Source organism: Cajanus cajan, chromosome 8 (assembly GCF_000230855.2).
Source record: "Cajanus cajan strain Asha chromosome 8, NIPB_CcT2T_4, whole genome shotgun sequence".
NCBI classification, from domain to species: domain Eukaryota; kingdom Viridiplantae; phylum Streptophyta; class Magnoliopsida; order Fabales; family Fabaceae; genus Cajanus; species Cajanus cajan.
This window is the reverse complement of record NC_138524.1, coordinates 51,926,515-51,946,008: the sequence shown is the minus strand read 5'-3', so window position 1 is coordinate 51,946,008 and position 19,494 is coordinate 51,926,515. Positions and strand designations below refer to the sequence as shown.

General features: G+C 36.7%; 54 non-coding genes across 54 annotated transcripts; all 54 read left to right on the top strand.

Annotated features, from left to right (window-relative positions):
- The first annotated feature begins 135 nt into the window (after nucleotides 1–135).
- Nucleotides 136–254, top strand: LOC145951464 (5S ribosomal RNA). Its single transcript, XR_014429262.1, has one exon. It is a non-coding gene; the product is annotated as a 5S ribosomal RNA (ribosomal RNA).
- Nucleotides 255–494: 240 nt separating this feature from the next.
- LOC145951104 (5S ribosomal RNA) lies at nucleotides 495–613 on the top strand. Its single transcript, XR_014428919.1, has one exon. It is a non-coding gene; the product is annotated as a 5S ribosomal RNA (ribosomal RNA).
- Nucleotides 614–908: 295 nt separating this feature from the next.
- LOC145951430 (5S ribosomal RNA) lies at nucleotides 909–1,028 on the top strand. Its single transcript, XR_014429228.1, has one exon. It is a non-coding gene; the product is annotated as a 5S ribosomal RNA (ribosomal RNA).
- Nucleotides 1,029–1,270: 242 nt separating this feature from the next.
- Nucleotides 1,271–1,389, top strand: LOC145951102 (5S ribosomal RNA). The gene has a single exon (XR_014428918.1). It is a non-coding gene; the product is annotated as a 5S ribosomal RNA (ribosomal RNA).
- Nucleotides 1,390–1,631: 242 nt separating this feature from the next.
- Nucleotides 1,632–1,751, top strand: LOC145951435 (5S ribosomal RNA). The gene has a single exon (XR_014429233.1). It is a non-coding gene; the product is annotated as a 5S ribosomal RNA (ribosomal RNA).
- Nucleotides 1,752–1,996: 245 nt separating this feature from the next.
- LOC145951091 (5S ribosomal RNA) lies at nucleotides 1,997–2,115 on the top strand. Its single transcript, XR_014428916.1, has one exon. It is a non-coding gene; the product is annotated as a 5S ribosomal RNA (ribosomal RNA).
- A 240-nt stretch (nucleotides 2,116–2,355) lies between these two features.
- On the top strand, nucleotides 2,356–2,474 carry LOC145951079 (5S ribosomal RNA). The gene has a single exon (XR_014428909.1). It is a non-coding gene; the product is annotated as a 5S ribosomal RNA (ribosomal RNA).
- A 242-nt stretch (nucleotides 2,475–2,716) lies between these two features.
- Nucleotides 2,717–2,835, top strand: LOC145951068 (5S ribosomal RNA). Its single transcript, XR_014428898.1, has one exon. It is a non-coding gene; the product is annotated as a 5S ribosomal RNA (ribosomal RNA).
- Nucleotides 2,836–3,078: 243 nt separating this feature from the next.
- On the top strand, nucleotides 3,079–3,197 carry LOC145951057 (5S ribosomal RNA). Its single transcript, XR_014428887.1, has one exon. It is a non-coding gene; the product is annotated as a 5S ribosomal RNA (ribosomal RNA).
- Nucleotides 3,198–3,439: 242 nt separating this feature from the next.
- On the top strand, nucleotides 3,440–3,558 carry LOC145951047 (5S ribosomal RNA). The gene has a single exon (XR_014428877.1). It is a non-coding gene; the product is annotated as a 5S ribosomal RNA (ribosomal RNA).
- A 240-nt stretch (nucleotides 3,559–3,798) lies between these two features.
- On the top strand, nucleotides 3,799–3,917 carry LOC145951036 (5S ribosomal RNA). The gene has a single exon (XR_014428866.1). It is a non-coding gene; the product is annotated as a 5S ribosomal RNA (ribosomal RNA).
- Nucleotides 3,918–4,159: 242 nt separating this feature from the next.
- LOC145951025 (5S ribosomal RNA) lies at nucleotides 4,160–4,278 on the top strand. Its single transcript, XR_014428853.1, has one exon. It is a non-coding gene; the product is annotated as a 5S ribosomal RNA (ribosomal RNA).
- Nucleotides 4,279–4,520: 242 nt separating this feature from the next.
- On the top strand, nucleotides 4,521–4,639 carry LOC145951023 (5S ribosomal RNA). Its single transcript, XR_014428849.1, has one exon. It is a non-coding gene; the product is annotated as a 5S ribosomal RNA (ribosomal RNA).
- Nucleotides 4,640–4,882: 243 nt separating this feature from the next.
- Nucleotides 4,883–5,001, top strand: LOC145951021 (5S ribosomal RNA). The gene has a single exon (XR_014428847.1). It is a non-coding gene; the product is annotated as a 5S ribosomal RNA (ribosomal RNA).
- A 241-nt stretch (nucleotides 5,002–5,242) lies between these two features.
- Nucleotides 5,243–5,361, top strand: LOC145951016 (5S ribosomal RNA). Its single transcript, XR_014428842.1, has one exon. It is a non-coding gene; the product is annotated as a 5S ribosomal RNA (ribosomal RNA).
- A 241-nt stretch (nucleotides 5,362–5,602) lies between these two features.
- On the top strand, nucleotides 5,603–5,720 carry LOC145951452 (5S ribosomal RNA). The gene has a single exon (XR_014429250.1). It is a non-coding gene; the product is annotated as a 5S ribosomal RNA (ribosomal RNA).
- Nucleotides 5,721–5,962: 242 nt separating this feature from the next.
- LOC145951007 (5S ribosomal RNA) lies at nucleotides 5,963–6,081 on the top strand. Its single transcript, XR_014428833.1, has one exon. It is a non-coding gene; the product is annotated as a 5S ribosomal RNA (ribosomal RNA).
- A 242-nt stretch (nucleotides 6,082–6,323) lies between these two features.
- On the top strand, nucleotides 6,324–6,442 carry LOC145951001 (5S ribosomal RNA). The gene has a single exon (XR_014428827.1). It is a non-coding gene; the product is annotated as a 5S ribosomal RNA (ribosomal RNA).
- A 242-nt stretch (nucleotides 6,443–6,684) lies between these two features.
- LOC145950990 (5S ribosomal RNA) lies at nucleotides 6,685–6,803 on the top strand. Its single transcript, XR_014428816.1, has one exon. It is a non-coding gene; the product is annotated as a 5S ribosomal RNA (ribosomal RNA).
- Nucleotides 6,804–7,046: 243 nt separating this feature from the next.
- On the top strand, nucleotides 7,047–7,165 carry LOC145951389 (5S ribosomal RNA). Its single transcript, XR_014429187.1, has one exon. It is a non-coding gene; the product is annotated as a 5S ribosomal RNA (ribosomal RNA).
- A 241-nt stretch (nucleotides 7,166–7,406) lies between these two features.
- On the top strand, nucleotides 7,407–7,525 carry LOC145950979 (5S ribosomal RNA). The gene has a single exon (XR_014428805.1). It is a non-coding gene; the product is annotated as a 5S ribosomal RNA (ribosomal RNA).
- A 241-nt stretch (nucleotides 7,526–7,766) lies between these two features.
- Nucleotides 7,767–7,885, top strand: LOC145950968 (5S ribosomal RNA). The gene has a single exon (XR_014428795.1). It is a non-coding gene; the product is annotated as a 5S ribosomal RNA (ribosomal RNA).
- Nucleotides 7,886–8,126: 241 nt separating this feature from the next.
- LOC145950957 (5S ribosomal RNA) lies at nucleotides 8,127–8,245 on the top strand. The gene has a single exon (XR_014428784.1). It is a non-coding gene; the product is annotated as a 5S ribosomal RNA (ribosomal RNA).
- A 242-nt stretch (nucleotides 8,246–8,487) lies between these two features.
- Nucleotides 8,488–8,606, top strand: LOC145951605 (5S ribosomal RNA). Its single transcript, XR_014429381.1, has one exon. It is a non-coding gene; the product is annotated as a 5S ribosomal RNA (ribosomal RNA).
- Nucleotides 8,607–8,848: 242 nt separating this feature from the next.
- LOC145951594 (5S ribosomal RNA) lies at nucleotides 8,849–8,967 on the top strand. Its single transcript, XR_014429370.1, has one exon. It is a non-coding gene; the product is annotated as a 5S ribosomal RNA (ribosomal RNA).
- Nucleotides 8,968–9,206: 239 nt separating this feature from the next.
- Nucleotides 9,207–9,325, top strand: LOC145951583 (5S ribosomal RNA). Its single transcript, XR_014429359.1, has one exon. It is a non-coding gene; the product is annotated as a 5S ribosomal RNA (ribosomal RNA).
- A 239-nt stretch (nucleotides 9,326–9,564) lies between these two features.
- On the top strand, nucleotides 9,565–9,683 carry LOC145951572 (5S ribosomal RNA). The gene has a single exon (XR_014429348.1). It is a non-coding gene; the product is annotated as a 5S ribosomal RNA (ribosomal RNA).
- Nucleotides 9,684–9,924: 241 nt separating this feature from the next.
- LOC145951561 (5S ribosomal RNA) lies at nucleotides 9,925–10,043 on the top strand. The gene has a single exon (XR_014429338.1). It is a non-coding gene; the product is annotated as a 5S ribosomal RNA (ribosomal RNA).
- Nucleotides 10,044–10,284: 241 nt separating this feature from the next.
- Nucleotides 10,285–10,403, top strand: LOC145951549 (5S ribosomal RNA). The gene has a single exon (XR_014429327.1). It is a non-coding gene; the product is annotated as a 5S ribosomal RNA (ribosomal RNA).
- Nucleotides 10,404–10,644: 241 nt separating this feature from the next.
- LOC145951542 (5S ribosomal RNA) lies at nucleotides 10,645–10,763 on the top strand. Its single transcript, XR_014429320.1, has one exon. It is a non-coding gene; the product is annotated as a 5S ribosomal RNA (ribosomal RNA).
- Nucleotides 10,764–11,004: 241 nt separating this feature from the next.
- Nucleotides 11,005–11,123, top strand: LOC145951541 (5S ribosomal RNA). Its single transcript, XR_014429319.1, has one exon. It is a non-coding gene; the product is annotated as a 5S ribosomal RNA (ribosomal RNA).
- Nucleotides 11,124–11,366: 243 nt separating this feature from the next.
- Nucleotides 11,367–11,485, top strand: LOC145951540 (5S ribosomal RNA). Its single transcript, XR_014429318.1, has one exon. It is a non-coding gene; the product is annotated as a 5S ribosomal RNA (ribosomal RNA).
- Nucleotides 11,486–11,729: 244 nt separating this feature from the next.
- Nucleotides 11,730–11,848, top strand: LOC145951534 (5S ribosomal RNA). Its single transcript, XR_014429317.1, has one exon. It is a non-coding gene; the product is annotated as a 5S ribosomal RNA (ribosomal RNA).
- Nucleotides 11,849–12,090: 242 nt separating this feature from the next.
- LOC145951525 (5S ribosomal RNA) lies at nucleotides 12,091–12,209 on the top strand. The gene has a single exon (XR_014429316.1). It is a non-coding gene; the product is annotated as a 5S ribosomal RNA (ribosomal RNA).
- Nucleotides 12,210–12,448: 239 nt separating this feature from the next.
- LOC145951517 (5S ribosomal RNA) lies at nucleotides 12,449–12,567 on the top strand. The gene has a single exon (XR_014429315.1). It is a non-coding gene; the product is annotated as a 5S ribosomal RNA (ribosomal RNA).
- Nucleotides 12,568–12,806: 239 nt separating this feature from the next.
- Nucleotides 12,807–12,926, top strand: LOC145951428 (5S ribosomal RNA). Its single transcript, XR_014429226.1, has one exon. It is a non-coding gene; the product is annotated as a 5S ribosomal RNA (ribosomal RNA).
- Nucleotides 12,927–13,167: 241 nt separating this feature from the next.
- Nucleotides 13,168–13,286, top strand: LOC145951513 (5S ribosomal RNA). The gene has a single exon (XR_014429310.1). It is a non-coding gene; the product is annotated as a 5S ribosomal RNA (ribosomal RNA).
- A 241-nt stretch (nucleotides 13,287–13,527) lies between these two features.
- Nucleotides 13,528–13,646, top strand: LOC145951504 (5S ribosomal RNA). Its single transcript, XR_014429301.1, has one exon. It is a non-coding gene; the product is annotated as a 5S ribosomal RNA (ribosomal RNA).
- Nucleotides 13,647–13,887: 241 nt separating this feature from the next.
- On the top strand, nucleotides 13,888–14,006 carry LOC145951495 (5S ribosomal RNA). The gene has a single exon (XR_014429292.1). It is a non-coding gene; the product is annotated as a 5S ribosomal RNA (ribosomal RNA).
- Nucleotides 14,007–14,249: 243 nt separating this feature from the next.
- Nucleotides 14,250–14,368, top strand: LOC145951484 (5S ribosomal RNA). Its single transcript, XR_014429282.1, has one exon. It is a non-coding gene; the product is annotated as a 5S ribosomal RNA (ribosomal RNA).
- A 241-nt stretch (nucleotides 14,369–14,609) lies between these two features.
- Nucleotides 14,610–14,728, top strand: LOC145951474 (5S ribosomal RNA). The gene has a single exon (XR_014429272.1). It is a non-coding gene; the product is annotated as a 5S ribosomal RNA (ribosomal RNA).
- A 241-nt stretch (nucleotides 14,729–14,969) lies between these two features.
- Nucleotides 14,970–15,088, top strand: LOC145951463 (5S ribosomal RNA). Its single transcript, XR_014429261.1, has one exon. It is a non-coding gene; the product is annotated as a 5S ribosomal RNA (ribosomal RNA).
- Nucleotides 15,089–15,331: 243 nt separating this feature from the next.
- Nucleotides 15,332–15,450, top strand: LOC145951453 (5S ribosomal RNA). Its single transcript, XR_014429251.1, has one exon. It is a non-coding gene; the product is annotated as a 5S ribosomal RNA (ribosomal RNA).
- A 241-nt stretch (nucleotides 15,451–15,691) lies between these two features.
- On the top strand, nucleotides 15,692–15,810 carry LOC145951442 (5S ribosomal RNA). Its single transcript, XR_014429240.1, has one exon. It is a non-coding gene; the product is annotated as a 5S ribosomal RNA (ribosomal RNA).
- Nucleotides 15,811–16,053: 243 nt separating this feature from the next.
- LOC145951431 (5S ribosomal RNA) lies at nucleotides 16,054–16,172 on the top strand. The gene has a single exon (XR_014429229.1). It is a non-coding gene; the product is annotated as a 5S ribosomal RNA (ribosomal RNA).
- Nucleotides 16,173–16,413: 241 nt separating this feature from the next.
- On the top strand, nucleotides 16,414–16,532 carry LOC145951420 (5S ribosomal RNA). The gene has a single exon (XR_014429218.1). It is a non-coding gene; the product is annotated as a 5S ribosomal RNA (ribosomal RNA).
- Nucleotides 16,533–16,773: 241 nt separating this feature from the next.
- LOC145951409 (5S ribosomal RNA) lies at nucleotides 16,774–16,892 on the top strand. The gene has a single exon (XR_014429207.1). It is a non-coding gene; the product is annotated as a 5S ribosomal RNA (ribosomal RNA).
- A 242-nt stretch (nucleotides 16,893–17,134) lies between these two features.
- On the top strand, nucleotides 17,135–17,253 carry LOC145951398 (5S ribosomal RNA). Its single transcript, XR_014429196.1, has one exon. It is a non-coding gene; the product is annotated as a 5S ribosomal RNA (ribosomal RNA).
- A 241-nt stretch (nucleotides 17,254–17,494) lies between these two features.
- Nucleotides 17,495–17,613, top strand: LOC145951387 (5S ribosomal RNA). Its single transcript, XR_014429185.1, has one exon. It is a non-coding gene; the product is annotated as a 5S ribosomal RNA (ribosomal RNA).
- A 241-nt stretch (nucleotides 17,614–17,854) lies between these two features.
- LOC145951375 (5S ribosomal RNA) lies at nucleotides 17,855–17,973 on the top strand. Its single transcript, XR_014429173.1, has one exon. It is a non-coding gene; the product is annotated as a 5S ribosomal RNA (ribosomal RNA).
- Nucleotides 17,974–18,214: 241 nt separating this feature from the next.
- LOC145951364 (5S ribosomal RNA) lies at nucleotides 18,215–18,333 on the top strand. The gene has a single exon (XR_014429162.1). It is a non-coding gene; the product is annotated as a 5S ribosomal RNA (ribosomal RNA).
- Nucleotides 18,334–18,574: 241 nt separating this feature from the next.
- Nucleotides 18,575–18,693, top strand: LOC145951353 (5S ribosomal RNA). Its single transcript, XR_014429151.1, has one exon. It is a non-coding gene; the product is annotated as a 5S ribosomal RNA (ribosomal RNA).
- A 241-nt stretch (nucleotides 18,694–18,934) lies between these two features.
- On the top strand, nucleotides 18,935–19,053 carry LOC145951342 (5S ribosomal RNA). The gene has a single exon (XR_014429140.1). It is a non-coding gene; the product is annotated as a 5S ribosomal RNA (ribosomal RNA).
- Nucleotides 19,054–19,295: 242 nt separating this feature from the next.
- Nucleotides 19,296–19,414, top strand: LOC145951330 (5S ribosomal RNA). The gene has a single exon (XR_014429129.1). It is a non-coding gene; the product is annotated as a 5S ribosomal RNA (ribosomal RNA).
- Nucleotides 19,415–19,494: the final 80 nt, after the last annotated feature.

Sequence of the window (19,494 nt, the reverse complement as noted above, 5' to 3'; positions counted from 1 at the left end):
CAAATTTTATGGCTAATATTTTTCCTTACAACCAGCAATATACTAATATTTTGCGTAATACTTGTCAGGTTGCGATCATACCAGCAACTAATGCACCGGAATCCCATCAGAACTCCATTTTGCGTAATACTTGTCAGGTGCGATCATACCAGCACTAATGCACTGGATCCCATCAAAATTCCGCAGTTAAGCGTGCTTGGGCGAGAGTAGTACTAGGATGGGTGACCTCCTGGGAAGTCCTCGTGTTGCACCTCTTTTTTTTTGCCGATTTCTTACTTACGTGGTTATTTGAATTTTTTTTCTTAAAAAAAGTCGTCTCAGTTGCTTTTCTCAAATTTAACTGTCTCAATTTTTTAACAGGGGTACTTTTGTCAAATTTTCAAACTATCTCGGATTGAACTCAAATTTTTTCACGAGATAGACAAAAATTCAAATTTTATGGCTAATATTTTTCCTTACAACCGCATATACTAATATTTTGCGTAATACTTGTCAGGTGCGATCATACCAGCACTAATGCACCGGATCCCATCAGAACTCCGCAGTTAAGCGTGCTTGGGCGAGAGTAGTACTAGGATGGGTGACCTCCTGGGAAGTCCTCGTGTTGCACCTCTTTTTTTTTGCCGATTTCTTGCTTACGTGGTCATTTGAAGTTTTTTTCTTTAAAAAAATTGTCTCGGTTACTTTTCTCAAATTTAACTGTCTCAATTTTTTAACAGGGGTACTTTTGTCGAATTTTCAAACTATCTCGAATTGAAGTCAAATTTTAGCCTTAGAAATTCAAATTTTAAGGCTAATATTTTTTCTTACAACCGCATATACTAATATTTTGCGGAATACTTGTCAGGTGCGATCATATCGGCACTAATGCACCGAATCCCATCAGAACATTTTGCGTAATACTTGTCAGGTGCGATCATACCAGCACTAATGCACCGGATCCCATCAGAACTCCGCAGTTAAGCGTGCTTGGGCGAGAGTAGTACTAGGATGGGTGACCCTCCTGGGAAGTCCTCGTGTTGCACCTCTTTTTTTTTTGCCGATTTCTTACTTACGTGGTTATTTGAATTTTTTTTCTTAAAAAAAAGTCGTCTCAGTTGTTTTTCTCAAATTTAACTGTCTCAATTTTTTAACAGGGGTACTTTTGTCAAATTTTTCAAACTATCTCGGATTGAACTCAAATTTTTTCACGAGATAGACAAAAATTCAAATTTATGGCTAATATTTTTCCTTACAACCGCATATACTAATATTTTGCGTAATACTTGTCAGGTGCGATCATACCAGCACTAATGCACCGGATCCCATCAGAACTCCGCAGTTAAGCGTGCTTGGGCGAGAGTAGTACTAGGATGGGTGACCTCCTGGGAAGTCCTCGTGTTGCACCTCTTTTTTTTTTGCCGATTTCTTACTTACGTGGTTATTTGAATTTTTTTTTCTTAAAAAAAGTCGTCTCAGTTGTTTTTCTCAAATTTAACTGTCTCAATTTTTTAACAGGGGTACTTTTGTCAAATTTTCAAACTATCTCGGATTGAACTCAAATTTTTTCACGAGATAGACAAAAATTCAAATTTTATGGCTAATATTTTTCCTTACAACCGCATATACTAATATTTTGCGTAATACTTGTCAGGTGCGATCATACCAGCACTAATGCACCGGATCCCATCAGAACTCCGCAGTTAAGCGTGCTTGGGCGAGAGTTAGTACTAGGATGGGTGACCTCCTGGGAAGTCCTCGTGTTGCACCTCTTTTTTTTTTGCCGATTTCTTACTTACGTGGTTATTTGAATTTTTTTTTCTTAAAAAAAGTCGTCTCAGTTGTTTTTTCTCAAATTTAACTGTCTCAATTTTTTAACAGGGGTACTTTTGTCAAATTTTCAAACTATCTCGGATTGAACTCAAATTTTTTCACGAGATAGACAAAAATTCAAATTTTATGGCTAATATTTTTCCTTACAACCGCATATACTAATATTTTGCGTAATACTTGTGTCAGGTGCGATCATACCAGCACTAATGCACCGGATCCCATCAGAACTCCGCAGTTAAGCGTGCTTGGGCGAGAGTAGTACTAGGATGGGTGACCTCCTGGGAAGTCCTCGTGTTGCACCTCTTTTTTTTTTGGCCGATTCTTACTTACGTGGTTATTTGAATTTTTTTTCTTAAAAAAAGTCGTCTCAGTTGTTTTTCTCAATTTAACTGTCTCAATTTTTTAACAGGGGTACTTTTGTCAAATTTTCAAACTATCTCGGATTGAACTCAAATTTTTTCACGAGATAGACAAAAATTCAAATTTTATGGCTAATATTTTTCCTTACAACCGCATATACTAATATTTTGCGTAATACTTGTCAGGTGCGATCATACCAGCACTAATGCACCGGATCCCATCAGAACTCCGCAGTTAAGCGTGCTTGGGCGAGAGTAGTACTAGGATGGGTGACCTCCTGGGAAGTCCTCGTGTTGCACCTCTTTTTTTTTTGCCGATTTCTTACTTACGTGGTTATTTGAATTTTTTTTCTTAAAAAAAGTCGTCTCAGTTGTTTTTCTCAAATTTAACTGTCTCAATTTTTTTAACAGGGGTACTTTTGTCAAATTTTCAAACTATCTCGGATTGAACTCAAATTTTTTCACGAGATAGACAAAAATTCAAATTTTATGGCTAATATTTTTCCTTACAACCGCATATACTAATATTTTGCGTAATACTTGTCAGGTGCGATCATACCAGCACTAATGCACCGGATCCCATCAGAACTCCGCAGTTAAGCGTGCTTGGGCGAGAGTAGTACTAGGATGGGTGACCTCCTGGGAAGTCCTCGTGTTGCACCTCTTTTTTTTTTGCCGATTTCTTACTTACGTGGTTATTTGAATTTTTTTTCTTAAAAAAAGTCGTCTCAGTTGTTTTTTCTCAAATTTAACTGTCTCAATTTTTTAACAGGGGTACTTTTGTCAAATTTTCAAACTATCTCGGATTGAACTCAAATTTTTTCACGAGATAGACAAAAATTCAAATTTTATGGCTTAATATTTTTCCTTACAACCGCATATACTAATATTTTGCGTAATACTTGTCAGGTGCGATCATACCAGCACTAATGCACCGGATCCCATCAGAACTCCGCAGTTAAGCGTGCTTGGGCGAGAGTAGTACTAGGATGGGTGACCTCCTGGGAAGTCCTCGTGTTGCACCTCTTTTTTTTTTGCCGATTTCTTACTTACGTGGTTATTTGAATTTTTTTTCTTAAAAAAAGTCGTCTCAGTTGTTTTTCTCAAATTTAACTGTCTCAATTTTTTAACAGGGGTACTTTTGTCAAATTTTTCAAACTATCTCGGATTGAACTCAAATTTTTTCACGAGATAGACAAAAATTCAAATTTTATGGCTAATATTTTTCCTTACAACCGCATATACTAATATTTTGCGTAATACTTGTCAGGTGCGATCATACCAGCACTAATGCACCGGATCCCATCAGAACTCCGCAGTTAAGCGTGCTTGGGCGAGAGTAGTACTAGGATGGGTGACCTCCTGGGAAGTCCTCGTGTTGCACCTCTTTTTTTTTTGCCGATTTCTTACTTACGTGGTTATTTGAATTTTTTTTCTTAAAAAAAGTCGTCTCAGTTGTTTTTCTCAAATTTAACTGTCTCAATTTTTTAACAGGGGTACTTTTGTCAAATTTTCAAACTATCTCGGATTGAACTCAAATTTTTTCACGAGATAGACAAAAATCAAATTTTATGGCTAATATTTTTCCTTACAACCGCATATACTAATATTTTGCGTAATACTTGTCAGGTGCGATCATACCAGCACTAATGCACCGGATCCCATCAGAACTCCGCAGTTAAGCGTGCTTGGGCGAGAGTAGTACTAGGATGGGTGACCTCCTGGGAAGTCCTCGTGTTGCACCTCTTTTTTTTTTGCCGATTTCTTACTTACGTGGTTATTTGAATTTTTTTTCTTAAAAAAAGTCGTCTCAGTTGTTTTTCTCAAATTTAACTGTCTCAATTTTTTAACAGGGGTACTTTTGTCAAATTTTCAAACTATCTCGGATTGAACTCAAATTTTTTCACGAGATAGGACAAAAATTCAAATTTTATGGCTAATATTTTTCCTTACAACCGCATATACTAATATTTTGCGTAATACTTGTCAGGTGCGATCATACCAGCACTAATGCACCGGATCCCATCAGAACTCCGCAGTTAAGCGTGCTTGGGCGAGAGTAGTACTAGGATGGGTGACCTCCTGGGAAGTCCTCGTGTTGCACCTCTTTTTTTTTTTGCCGATTTCTTACTTACGTGGTTATTTGAATTTTTTTTCTTAAAAAAAGTCGTCTCAGTTGTTTTTCTCAAATTTAACTGTCTCAATTTTTTAACAGGGGTACTTTTGTCAAATTTTCAAACTATCTCGGATTGAACTCAAATTTTTTCACGAGATAGACAAAAATTCAAATTTTATGGCTAATATTTTTCCTTACAACCGCATATACTAATATTTTGCGTAATACTTGTCAGGTGCGATCATACCAGCACTAATGCACCGGATCCCATCAGAACTCCGCAGTTAAGCGTGCTTGGGCGAGAGTAGTACTAGGATGGGTGACCTCCTGGGAAGTCCTCGTGTTGCACCTCTTTTTTTTTTTGCCGATTTCTTACTTACGTGGTTATTTGAATTTTTTTTCTTAAAAAAAGTCGTCTCAGTTGTTTTTCTCAAATTTAACTGTCTCAATTTTTTAACAGGGGTACTTTTGTCAAATTTTCAAACTATCTCGGATTGAACTCAAATTTTTTTCACGAGATAGACAAAAATTCAAATTTTATGGCTAATATTTTTCCTTACAACCGCATATACTAATATTTTGCGTAATACTTGTCAGGTGCGATCATACCAGCACTAATGCACCGGATCCCATCAGAACTCCGCAGTTAAGCGTGCTTGGGCGAGAGTAGTACTAGGATGGGTGACCTCCTGGGAAGTCCTCGTGTTGCACCTCTTTTTTTTTTGCCGATTTCTTACTTACGTGGTTATTTGAATTTTTTTTCTTAAAAAAAGTCGTCTCAGTTGTTTTTCTCAAATTTAACTGTCTCAATTTTTTAACAGGGGTACTTTTGTCAAATTTTCAAACTATCTCGGATTGAACTCAAATTTTTTCACGAGATAGACAAAAATTCAAATTTTATGGCTAATATTTTTCCTTACAACCGCATATACTAATATTTTGCGTAATACTTGTCAGGTGCGATCATACCAGCACTAATGCACCGGATCCCATCAGAACTCCGCAGTTAAGCGTGCTTGGGCGAGAGTAGTACTAGGATGGGTGACCTCCTGGGAAGTCCTCGTGTTGCACCTCTTTTTTTTTTGCCGATTTCTTACTTACGTGGTTATTTGAATTTTTTTTCTTAAAAAAAGTCGTCTCAGTTGTTTTTCTCAAATTTAACTGTCTCAATTTTTTAACAGGGGTACTTTTGTCAAATTTTCAAACTATCTCGGATTGAACTCAAATTTTTTCACGAGATAGACAAAAATTCAAATTTTATGGCTAATATTTTTCCTTACAACCGCATATACTAATATTTTGCGTAATACTTGTCAGGTGCGATCATACCAGCACTAATGCACCGGATCCATCAGAACTCCGCAGTTAAGCGTGCTTGGGCGAGAGTAGTACTAGGATGGGTGACCTCCTGGGAAGTCCTCGTGTTGCACCTCTTTTTTTTTTTGCCGATTTCTTACTTACGTGGTTATTTGAATTTTTTTTCTTAAAAAAAGTCGTCTCAGTTGTTTTTCTCAAATTTAACTGTCTCAATTTTTTAACAGGGGTACTTTTGTCAAATTTTCAAACTATCTCGGATTGAACTCAAATTTTTTCACGAGATAGACAAAAATTCAAATTTTATGGCTAATATTTTTCCTTACAACCGCATATACTAATATTTTGCGTAATACTTGTCAGGTGCGATCATACCAGCACTAATGCACCGGATCCCATCAGAACTCCGCAGTTAAGCGTGCTTGGGCGAGAGTAGTACTAGGATGGGTGACCTCCTGGGAAGTCCTCGTGTTGCACCTCTTTTTTTTTTGCCGATTTCTTACTTACGTGGTTATTTGAATTTTTTTTCTTAAAAAAAGTCGTCTCAGTTGTTTTTCCTCAAATTTAACTGTCTCAATTTTTTAACAGGGGTACTTTTGTCAAATTTTCAAACTATCTCGGATTGAACTCAAATTTTTTCACGAGATAGACAAAAATTCAAATTTTATGGCTAATATTTTTCCTTACAACCGCATATACTAATATTTTGCGTAATACTTGTCAGGTGCGATCATACCAGCACTAATGCACCGGATCCCATCAGAACTCCGCAGTTAAGCGTGCTTGGGCGAGAGTAGTACTAGGATGGGTGACCTCCTGGGAAGTCCTCGTGTTGCACCTCTTTTTTTTTTTGCCGATTTCTTACTTACGTGGTTATTTGAATTTTTTTTCTTAAAAAAAGTCGTCTCAGTTGTTTTTCTCAAATTTAACTGTCTCAATTTTTTAACAGGGGTACTTTTGTCAAATTTTCAAACTATCTCGGATTGAACTCAAATTTTTTCACGAGATAGACAAAAATTCAAATTTTATGGCTAATATTTTTCCTTACAACCGCATATACTAATATTTTGCGTAATACTTGTCAGGTGCGATCATACCAGCACTAATGCACCGGATCCCATCAGAACTCCGCAGTTAAGCGTGCTTGGGCGAGAGTAGTACTAGGATGGGTGACCTCCTGGGAAGTCCTCGTGTTGCACCTCTTTTTTTTTTTGCCGATTTCTTACTTACGTGGTTATTTGAATTTTTTTTCTTAAAAAAAGTCGTCTCAGTTGTTTTTCTCAAATTTAACTGTCTCAATTTTTTAACAGGGGTACTTTTGTCAAATTTTCAAACTATCTCGGATTGAACTCAAATTTTTTTCACGAGATAGACAAAAATTCAAATTTTATGGCTAATATTTTTCCTTACAACCGCATATACTAATATTTTGCGTAATACTTGTCAGGTGCGATTATACCAGCACTAATGCACCGGATCCCATCAGAACTCCGCAGTTAAGCGTGCTTGGGCGAGAGTAGTACTAGGATGGGTGACCTCCTGGGAAGTCCTCGTGTTGCACCTCTTTTTTTTTTGCCGATTTCTTACTTACGTGGTTATTTGAATTTTTTTTCTTAAAAAAAGTCGTCTCAGTTGTTTTTCTCAAATTTAACTGTCTCAATTTTTTAACAGGGGTACTTTTGTCAAATTTTCAAACTATCTCGGATTGAACTCAAATTTTTTCACGAGATAGACAAAAATTCAAATTTTATGGCTAATATTTTTCCTTACAACCGCATATACTAATATTTTGCGTAATACTTGTCAGGTGCGATCATACCAGCACTAATGCACCGGATCCCATCAGAACTCCGCAGTTAAGCGTGCTTGGGCGAGAGTAGTACTAGGATGGGTGACCTCCTGGGAAGTCCTCGTGTTGCACCTCTTTTTTTTTTGCCGATTTCTTACTTACGTGGTTATTTGAATTTTTTTTCTTAAAAAAAGTCGTCTCAGTTGTTTTTCTCAAATTTAACTGTCTCAATTTTTTAACAGGGGTACTTTTGTCAAATTTTCAAACTATCTCGGATTGAACTCAAATTTTTTCACGAGATAGACAAAAATTCAAATTTTATGGCTAATATTTTTCCTTACAACCGCATATACTAATATTTTGCGTAATACTTGTCAGGTGCGATCATACCAGCACTAATGCACCGGATCCCATCAGAACTCCGCAGTTAAGCGTGCTTGGGCGAGAGTAGTACTAGGATGGGTGACCTCCTGGGAAGTCCTCGTGTTGCACCTCTTTTTTTTTTGCCGATTTCTTACTTACGTGGTTATTTGAATTTTTTTTCTTAAAAAAAGTCGTCTCAGTTGTTTTTCTCAAATTTAACTGTCTCAATTTTTTAACAGGGGTACTTTTGTCAAATTTTCAAACTATCTCGGATTGAACTCAAATTTTTTCACGAGATAGACAAAAATTCAAATTTTATGGCTAATATTTTTCCTTACAACCGCATATACTAATATTTTGCGTAATACTTGTCAGGTGCGATCATACCAGCACTAATGCACCGGATCCCATCAGAACTCCGCAGTTAAGCGTGCTTGGGCGAGAGTAGTACTAGGATGGGTGACCTCCTGGGAAGTCCTCGTGTTGCACCTCTTTTTTTTTTTGCCGATTTCTTACTTACGTGGTTATTTGAATTTTTTTTCTTAAAAAAAGTCGTCTCAGTTGTTTTTCTCAAATTTAACTGTCTCAATTTTTTAACAGGGGTACTTTTGTCAAATTTTCAAACTATCTCGGATTGAACTCAAATTTTTTCACGAGATAGACAAAAATTCAAATTTTATGGCTAATATTTTTCCTTACAACCGCATATACTAATATTTTGCGTAATACTTGTCAGGTGCGATCATACCAGCACTAATGCACCGGATCCCATCAGAACTCCGCAGTTAAGCGTGCTTGGGCGAGAGTAGTACTAGGATGGGTGACCTCCTGGGAAGTCCTCGTGTTGCACCTCTTTTTTTTTTGCCGATTTCTTACTTACGTGGTTATTTGAATTTTTTTTCTTAAAAAAAGTCGTCTCAGTTGTTTTTCTCAAATTTAACTGTCTCAATTTTTTAACAGGGGTACTTTTGTCAAATTTTCAAACTATCTCGGATTGAACTCAAATTTTTTCACGAGATAGACAAAAATTCAAATTTTATGGCTAATTATTTTTCCTTACAACCGCATATACTAATATTTTGCGTAATACTTGTCAGGTGCGATCATACCAGCACTAATGCACCGGATCCCATCAGAACTCCGCAGTTAAGCGTGCTTGGGCGAGAGTAGTACTAGGATGGGTGACCTCCTGGGAAGTCCTCGTGTTGCACCTCTTTTTTTTTTGCCGATTTCTTACTTACGTGGTTATTTGAATTTTTTTTCTTAAAAAAGTCGTCTCAGTTGTTTTTCTCAAATTTAACTGTCTCAATTTTTAACAGGGGTACTTTTGTCAAATTTTCAAACTATCTCGGATTGAACTCAAATTTTTTCACGAGATAGACAAAAATTCAAATTTTATGGCTAATATTTTTCCTTACAACCGCATATACTAATATTTTGCGTAATACTTGTCAGGTGCGATCATACCAGCACTAATGCACCGGATCCCATCAGAACTCCGCAGTTAAGCGTGCTTGGGCGAGAGTAGTACTAGGATGGGTGACCTCCTGGGAAGTCCTCGTGTTGCACCTCTTTTTTTTTTGCCGATTTCTTACTTACGTGGTTATTTGAATTTTTTTTCTTAAAAAAAGTCGTCTCAGTTGTTTTTCTCAAATTTAACTGTCTCAATTTTTTAACAGGGGTACTTTTGTCAAATTTTCAAACTATCTCGGATTGAACTCAAATTTTTTCACGAGATAGACAAAAATTCAAATTTTATGGCTATATTTTTCCTTACAACCGCATATACTAATATTTGCGTAATACTTGTCAGGTGCGATCATACCAGCACTAATGCACCGGATCCCATCAGAACTCCGCAGTTAAGCGTGCTTGGGCGAGAGTAGTACTAGGATGGGTGACCTCCTGGGAAGTCCTCGTGTTGCACCTCTTTTTTTTTTGCCGATTTCTTACTTACGTGGTTATTTGAATTTTTTTTCTTAAAAAAGTCGTCTCAGTTGTTTTTCTCAAATTTAACTGTCTCAATTTTTTAACAGGGGTACTTTTGTCAAATTTTCAAACTATCTCGGATTGAACTCAAATTTTTTCACGAGATAGACAAAAAATTCAAATTTTATGGCTAATATTTTTCCTTACAACCGCATATACTAATATTTTGCGTAATACTTGTCAGGTGCGATCATACCAGCACTAATGCACCGGATCCCATCAGAACTCCGCAGTTAAGCGTGCTTGGGCGAGAGTAGTACTAGGATGGGTGACCTCCTGGGAAGTCCTCGTGTTGCACCTCTTTTTTTTTTGCCGATTTCTTACTTACGTGGTTATTTGAATTTTTTTTCTTAAAAAAAGTCGTCTCAGTTGTTTTTCTCAAATTTAACTGTCTCAATTTTTTAACAGGGGTACTTTTGTCAAATTTTCAAACTATCTCGGATTGAACTCAAATTTTTTCACGAGATAGACAAAAATTCAAATTTTATGGCTAATATTTTTCCTTACAACCGCATATACTAATATTTTGCGTAATACTTGTCAGGTGCGATCATACCAGCACTAATGCACCGGATCCCATCAGAACTCCGCAGTTAAGCGTGCTTGGGCGAGAGTAGTACTAGGATGGGTGACCTCCTGGGAAGTCCTCGTGTTGCACCTCTTTTTTTTTTGCCGATTTCTTACTTACGTGGTTATTTGAATTTTTTTTCTTAAAAAAGTCGTCTCAGTTGTTTTTCTCAAATTTAACTGTCTCAATTTTTTAACAGGGGTACTTTTGTCAAATTTTCAAACTATCTCGGATTGAACTCAAATTTTTTTCACGAGATAGACAAAAATTCAAATTTTATGGCTAATATTTTTCCTTACAACCGCATATACTAATATTTTGCGTAATACTTGTCAGGTGCGATCATACCAGCACTAATGCACCGGATCCCATCAGAACTCCGCAGTTAAGCGTGCTTGGGCGAGAGTAGTACTAGGATGGGTGACCTCCTGGGAAGTCCTCGTGTTGCACCTCTTTTTTTTTTGCCGATTTCTTACTTACGTGGTTATTTGAATTTTTTTTCTTAAAAAAAGTCGTCTCAGTTGTTTTTCTCAAATTTAACTGTCTCAATTTTTTAACAGGGGTACTTTTGTCAAATTTTCAAACTATCTCGGATTGAACTCAAATTTTTTCACGAGATAGACAAAAATTCAAATTTTATGGCTAATATTTTTCCTTACAACCGCATATACTAATATTTTGCGTAATACTTGTCAGGTGCGATCATACCAGCACTAATGCACCGGATCCCATCAGAACTCCGCAGTTAAGCGTGCTTGGGCGAGAGTAGTACTAGGATGGGTGACCTCCTGGGAAGTCCTCGTGTTGCACCTCTTTTTTTTTTGCCGATTTCTTACTTACGTGGTTATTTGAATTTTTTTTTTCTTAAAAAAAGTCGTCTCAGTTGTTTTTCTCAAATTTAACTGTCTCAATTTTTTAACAGGGGTACTTTTGTCAAATTTTCAAACTATCTCGGATTGAACTCAAATTTTTTCACGAGATAGACAAAAATTCAAATTTTATGGCTAATATTTTTCCTTACAACCGCATATACTAATATTTTGCGTAATACTTGTCAGGTGCGATCATACCAGCACTAATGCACCGGATCCCATCAGAACTCCGCAGTTAAGCGTGCTTGGGCGAGAGTAGTACTAGGATGGGTGACCTCCTGGGAAGTCCTCGTGTTGCACCTCTTTTTTTTTTGCCGATTTCTTACTTACGTGGTTATTTGAATTTTTTTTCTTAAAAAAAAGTCGTCTCAGTTGTTTTTCTCAAATTTAACTGTCTCAATTTTTTTAACAGGGGTACTTTTGTCAAATTTTCAAACTATCTCGGATTGAACTCAAATTTTTTCACGAGATAGACAAAAAATTCAAATTTTATGGCTAATATTTTTCCTTACAACCGCATATACTAATATTTTGCGTAATACTTGTCAGGTGCGATCATACCAGCACTAATGCACCGGATCCCATCAGAACTCCGCAGTTAAGCGTGCTTGGGCGAGAGTAGTACTAGGATGGGTGACCTCCTGGGAAGTCCTCGTGTTGCACCTCTTTTTTTTTTGCCGATTTCTTACTTACGTGGTTATTTGAATTTTTTTTCTTAAAAAAAGTCGTCTCAGTTGTTTTTTCTCAAATTTAACTGTCTCAATTTTTTAACAGGGGTACTTTTGTCAAATTTTCAAACTATCTCGGATTGAACTCAAATTTTTTCACGAGATAGACAAAAATTCAAATTTTATGGCTAATATTTTTCCTTACAACCGCATATACTAATATTTTGCGTAATACTTGTCAGGTGCGATCATACCAGCACTAATGCACCGGATCCCATCAGAACTCCGCAGTTAAGCGTGCTTGGGCGAGAGTAGTACTAGGATGGGTGACCTCCTGGGAAGTCCTCGTGTTGCACCTCTTTTTTTTTTGCCGATTTCTTACTTACGTGGTTATTTGAATTTTTTTTCTTAAAAAAGTCGTCTCAGTTGTTTTTCTCAAATTTAACTGTCTCAATTTTTTAACAGGGGTACTTTTGTCAAATTTCAAACTATCTCGGATTGAACTCAAATTTTTTCACGAGATAGACAAAAATTCAAATTTTATGGCTAATATTTTTCCTTACAACCGCATATACTAATATTTTGCGTAATACTTGTCAGGTGCGATCATACCAGCACTAATGCACCGGATCCCATCAGAACTCCGCAGTTAAGCGTGCTTGGGCGAGAGTAGTACTAGGATGGGTGACCTCCTGGGAAGTCCTCGTGTTGCACCTCTTTTTTTTTTGCCGATTTCTTACTTACGTGGTTATTTGAATTTTTTTCTTAAAAAAAGTCGTCTCAGTTGTTTTTCTCAAATTTAACTGTCTCAATTTTTTAACAGGGGTACTTTTGTCAAATTTTCAAACTATCTCGGATTGAACTCAAATTTTTCACGAGATAGACAAAAATTCAAATTTTATGGCTAATATTTTTCCTTACAACCGCATATACTAATATTTTGCGTAATACTTGTCAGGTGCGATCATACCAGCACTAATGCACCGGATCCCATCAGAACTCCGCCAGTTAAGCGTGCTTGGGCGAGAGTAGTACTAGGATGGGTGACCTCCTGGGAAGTCCTCGTGTTGCACCTCTTTTTTTTTTGCCGATTTCTTACTTACGTGGTTATTTGAATTTTTTTTCTTAAAAAAAGTCGTCTCAGTTGTTTTTCTCAAATTTAACTGTCTCAATTTTTTAACAGGGGTACTTTTGTCAAATTTTCAAACTATCTCGGATTGAACTCAAATTTTTTCACGAGATAGACAAAAATTCAAATTTTATGGCTAATATTTTTCCTTACAACCGCATATACTAATATTTTGCGTAATACTTGTCAGGTGCGATCATACCAGCACTAATGCACCGGATCCCATCAGAACTCCGCAGTTAAGCGTGCTTGGGCGAGAGTAGTACTAGGATGGGTGACCTCCTGGGAAGTCCTCGTGTTGCACCTCTTTTTTTTTTGCCGATTTCTTACTTACGTGGTTATTTGAATTTTTTTTCTTAAAAAAAGTCGTCTCAGTTGTTTTTCTCAAATTTAACTGTCTCAATTTTTTAACAGGGGTACTTTTGTCAAATTTTCAAACTATCTCGGATTGAACTCAAATTTTTTCACGAGATAGACAAAAATTCAAATTTTATGGCTAATATTTTTCCTTACAACCGCATATACTAATATTTTGCGTAATACTTGTCAGGTGCGATCATACCAGCACTAATGCACCGGATCCCATCAGAACTCCGCAGTTAAGCGTGCTTGGGCGAGAGTAGTACTAGGATGGGTGACCTCCTGGGAAGTCCTCGTGTTGCACCTCTTTTTTTTTTGCCGATTTCTTACTTACGTGGTTATTTGAATTTTTTTTCTTAAAAAAAGTCGTCTCAGTTGTTTTTCTCAAATTTAACTGTCTCAATTTTTTAACAGGGGTACTTTTGTCAAATTTTCAAACTATCTCGGATTGAACTCAAATTTTTTCACGAGATAGACAAAAATTCAAATTTTATGGCTAATATTTTTCCTTACAACCGCATATACTAATATTTTGCGTAATACTTGTCAGGTGCGATCATACCAGCACTAATGCACCGGATCCCATCAGAACTCCGCAGTTAAGCGTGCTTGGGCGAGAGTAGTACTAGGATGGGTGACCTCCTGGGAAGTCCTCGTGTTGCACCTCTTTTTTTTTTTGCCGATTTCTTACTTACGTGGTTATTTGATATTTTTTTTCTTAAAAAAAGTCGTCTCAGTTGTTTTTCTCAAATTTAACTGTCTCAATTTTTTAACAGGGGTACTTTTGTCAAATTTTCAAACTATCTCGGATTGAACTCAAATTTTTTCACGAGATAGACAAAAATTCAAATTTTATGGCTAATATTTTTCCTTACAACCGCATATACTAATATTTTGCGTAATACTTGTCAGGTGCGATCATACCAGCACTAATGCACCGGATCCCATCAGAACTCCGCAGTTAAGCGTGCTTGGGCGAGAGTAGTACTAGGATGGGTGACCTCCTGGGAAGTCCTCGTGTTGCACCTCTTTTTTTTTTGCCGATTTCTTACTTACGTGGTTATTTGAATTTTTTTTCTTAAAAAAAGTCGTCTCAGTTGTTTTTCTCAAATTTAACTGTCTCAATTTTTTAACAGGGGTACTTTTGTCAAATTTTCAAACTATCTCGGATTGAACTCAAATTTTTTCACGAGATAGACAAAAATTCAAATTTTATGGCTAATATTTTTCCTTACAACCGCATATACTAATATTTTGCGTAATACTTGTCAGGTGCGATCATACCAGCACTAATGCACCGGATCCCATCAGAACTCCGCAGTTAAGCGTGCTTGGGCGAGAGTAGTACTAGGATGGGTGACCTCCTGGGAAGTCCTCGTGTTGCACCTCTTTTTTTTTTGCCGATTTCTTACTTACGTGGTTATTTGAATTTTTTTTCTTAAAAAAAGTCGTCTCAGTTGTTTTTCTCAAATTTAACTGTCTCAATTTTTTAACAGGGGTACTTTTGTCAAATTTTCAAACTATCTCGGATTGAACTCAAATTTTTTCACGAGATAGACAAAAATTCAAATTTTATGGCTAATATTTTTCCTTACAACCGCATATACTAATATTTTGCGTAATACTTGTCAGGTGCGATCATACCAGCACTAATGCACCGGATCCCATCAGAACTCCGCAGTTAAGCGTGCTTGGGCGAGAGTAGTACTAGGATGGGTGACCTCCTGGGAAGTCCTCGTGTTGCACCTCTTTTTTTTTTTGCCGATTTCTTACTTACGTGGTTATTTGAATTTTTTTTCTTAAAAAAAGTCGTCTCAGTTGTTTTTCTCAAATTTAACTGTCTCAATTTTTTAACAGGGGTACTTTTGTCAAATTTTCAAACTATCTCGGATTGAACTCAAATTTTTTTCACGAGATAGACAAAAATTCAAATTTTATGGCTAATATTTTTCCTTACAACCGCATATACTAATATTTTGCGTAATACTTGTCAGGTGCGATCATACCAGCACTAATGCACCGGATCCCATCAGAACTCCGCAGTTAAGCGTGCTTGGGCGAGAGTAGTACTAGGATGGGTGACCTCCTGGGAAGTCCTCGTGTTGCACCTCTTTTTTTTTTTGCCGATTTCTTACTTACGTGGTTATTTGAATTTTTTTCTTAAAAAAAGTCGTCTCAGTTGTTTTTCTCAAATTTAACTGTCTCAATTTTTTAACAGGGGTACTTTTGTCAAATTTTCAAACTATCTCGGATTGAACTCAAATTTTTTCACGAGATAGACAAAAATTCAAATTTTATGGCTAATATTTTTCCTTACAACCGCATATACTAATATTTTGCGTAATACTTGTCAGGTGCGATCATACCAGCACTAATGCACCGGATCCCATCAGAACTCCGCAGTTAAGCGTGCTTGGGCGAGAGTAGTACTAGGATGGGTGACCTCCTGGGAAGTCCTCGTGTTGCACCTCTTTTTTTTTTTGCCGATTTCTTACTTACGTGGTTATTTGAATTTTTTTTCTTAAAAAAAGTCGTCTCAGTTGTTTTTCTCAAATTTAACTGTCTCAATTTTTTAACAGGGGTACTTTTGTCAAATTTTCAAACTATCTCGGATTGAACTCAAATTTTTTTCACGAGATAGACAAAAATTCAAATTTTATGGCTAATATTTTTCCTTACAACCGCATATACTAATATTTTGCGTAATACTTGTCAGGTGCGATCATACCAGCACTAATGCACCGGATCCCATCAGAACTCCGCAGTTAAGCGTGCTTGGGCGAGAGTAGTACTAGGATGGGTGACCTCCTGGGAAGTCCTCGTGTTGCACCTCTTTTTTTTTTGCCGATTTCTTACTTACGTGGTTATTTGAATTTTTTTTCTTAAAAAAAGTCGTCTCAGTTGTTTTTCTCAAATTTAACTGTCTCAATTTTTTAACAGGGGTACTTTTGTCAAATTTTCAAACTATCTCGGATTGAACTCAAATTTTTTCACGAGATAGACAAAAATTCAAATTTTATGGCTAATATTTTTCCTTACAACCGCATATACTAATATTTTGCGTAATACTTGTCAGGTGCGATCATACCAGCACTAATGCACCGGATCCCATCAGAACTCCGCAGTTAAGCGTGCTTGGGCGAGAGTAGTACTAGGATGGGTGACCTCCTGGGAAGTCCTCGTGTTGCACCTCTTTTTTTTTTGCCGATTTCTTACTTACGTGGTTATTTGAATTTTTTTTCTTAAAAAAAGTCGTCTCAGTTGTTTTTCTCAAATTTAACTGTCTCAATTTTTTAACAGGGGTACTTTTGTCAAATTTTCAAACTATCTCGGATTGAACTCAAATTTTTTCACGAGATAGACAAAAATTCAAATTTTATGGCTAATATTTTTCCTTACAACCGCATATACTAATATTTTGCGTAATACTTGTCAGGTGCGATCATACCAGCACTAATGCACCGGATCCCATCAGAACTCCGCAGTTAAGCGTGCTTGGGCGAGAGTAGTACTAGGATGGGTGACCTCCTGGGAAGTCCTCGTGTTGCACCTCTTTTTTTTTTGCCGATTTCTTACTTACGTGGTTATTTGAATTTTTTTTTCTTAAAAAAAGTCGTCTCAGTTGTTTTTCTCAAATTTAACTGTCTCAATTTTTTAACAGGGGTACTTTTGTCAAATTTTCAAACTATCTCGGATTGAACTCAAATTTTTTCACGAGATAGACAAAAATTCAAATTTTATGGCTAATATTTTTCCTTACAACCGCATATACTAATATTTTGCGTAATACTTGTCAGGTGCGATCATACCAGCACTAATGCACCGGATCCCATCAGAACTCCGCAGTTAAGCGTGCTTGGGCGAGAGTAGTACTAGGATGGGTGACCTCCTGGGAAGTCCTCGTGTTGCACCTCTTTTTTTTTTGCCGATTTCTTACTTACGTGGTTATTTGAATTTTTTTTCTTAAAAAAAGTCGTCTCAGTTGTTTTTCTCAAATTTAACTGTCTCAATTTTTTAACAGGGGTACTTTTGTCAAATTTTCAAACTATCTCGGATTGAACTCAAATTTTTTCACGAGATAGACAAAAATTCAAATTTTATGGCTAATATTTTTCCTTACAACCGCATATACTAATATTTTGCGTAATACTTGTCAGGTGCGATCATACCAGCACTAATGCACCGGATCCCATCAGAACTCCGCAGTTAAGCGTGCTTGGGCGAGAGTAGTACTAGGATGGGTGACCTCCTGGGAAGTCCTCGTGTTGCACCTCTTTTTTTTTTGCCGATTTCTTACTTACGTGGTTATTTGAATTTTTTTTCTTAAAAAAAGTCGTCTCAGTTGTTTTTCTCAAATTTAACTGTCTCAATTTTTTAACAGGGGTACTTTTGTCAAATTTTCAAACTATCTCGGATTGAACTCAAATTTTTTCACGAGATAGACAAAAATTCAAATTTTATGGCTAATATTTTTCCTTACAACCGCATATACTAATATTTTGCGTAATACTTGTCAGGTGCGATCATACCAGCACTAATGCACCGGATCCCATCAGAACTCCGCAGTTAAGCGTGCTTGGGCGAGAGTAGTACTAGGATGGGTGACCTCCTGGGAAGTCCTCGTGTTGCACCTCTTTTTTTTTTGCCGATTTCTTACTTACGTGGTTATTTGAATTTTTTTTCTTAAAAAAAGTCGTCTCAGTTGTTTTTCTCAAATTTAACTGTCTCAATTTTTTAACAGGGGTACTTTTGTCAAATTTTCAAACTATCTCGGATTGAACTCAAATTTTTTCACGAGATAGACAAAAATTCAAATTTTATGGCTAATATTTTTCCTTACAACCGCATATACTAATATTTTGCGTAATACTTGTCAGGTGCGATCATACCAGCACTAATGCACCGGATCCCATCAGAACTCCGCAGTTAAGCGTGCTTGGGCGAGAGTAGTACTAGGATGGGTGACCTCCTGGGAAGTCCTCGTGTTGCACCTCTTTTTTTTTTGCCGATTTCTTACTTACGTGGTTATTTGAATTTTTTTTCTTAAAAAAAGTCGTCTCAGTTGTTTTTCTCAAATTTAACTGTCTCAATTTTTTAACAGGGGTACTTTTGTCAAATTTTCAAACTATCTCGGATTGAACTCAAATTTTTTCACGAGATAGACAAAAATTCAAATTTTATGGCTAATATTTTTCCTTACAACCGCATATACTAATATTTTGCGTAATACTTGTCAGGTGCGATCATACCAGCACTAATGCACCGGATCCCATCAGAACTCCGCAGTTAAGCGTGCTTGGGCGAGAGTAGTACTAGGATGGGTGACCTCCTGGGAAGTCCTCGTGTTGCACCTCTTTTTTTTTTGCCGATTTCTTACTTACGTGGTTATTTGAATTTTTTTTCTTAAAAAAAGTCGTCTCAGTTGTTTTTCTCAAATTTAACTGTCTCAATTTTTTAACAGGGGTACTTTTGTCAAATTTTCAAACTATCTCGGATTGAACTCAAATTTTTTCACGAGATAGACAAAAATTCAAATTTTATGGCTAATATTTTTCCTTACAACCGCATATACTAATATTTTGCGTAATACTTGTCAGGTGCGATCATACCAGCACTAATGCACCGGATCCCATCAGAACTCCGCAGTTAAGCGTGCTTGGGCGAGAGTAGTACTAGGATGGGTGACCTCCTGGGAAGTCCTCGTGTTGCACCTCTTTTTTTTTTTGCCGATTTCTTACTTACGTGGTTATTTGAATTTTTTTTCTTAAAAAAAGTCGTCTCAGTTGTTTTTCTCAAATTTAACTGTCTCAATTTTTTAACAGGGGTACTTTTGTCAAATTTTCAAACTATCTCGGATTGAACTCAAATTTTTTCACGAGATAGACAAAAATTCAAATTTTATGGCTAATATTTTTCCTTACAACCGCATATACTAATATTTTGCGTAATACTTGTCAGGTGCGATCATACCAGCACTAATGCACCGGATCCCATCAGAACTCCGCAGTTAAGCGTGCTTGGGCGAGAGTAGTACTAGGATGGGTGACCTCCTGGGAAGTCCTCGTGTTGCACCTCTTTTTTTTTTGCCGATTTCTTACTTACGTGGTTATTTGAATTTTTTTTCTTAAAAAAAGTCGTCTCAGTTGTTTTTCTCA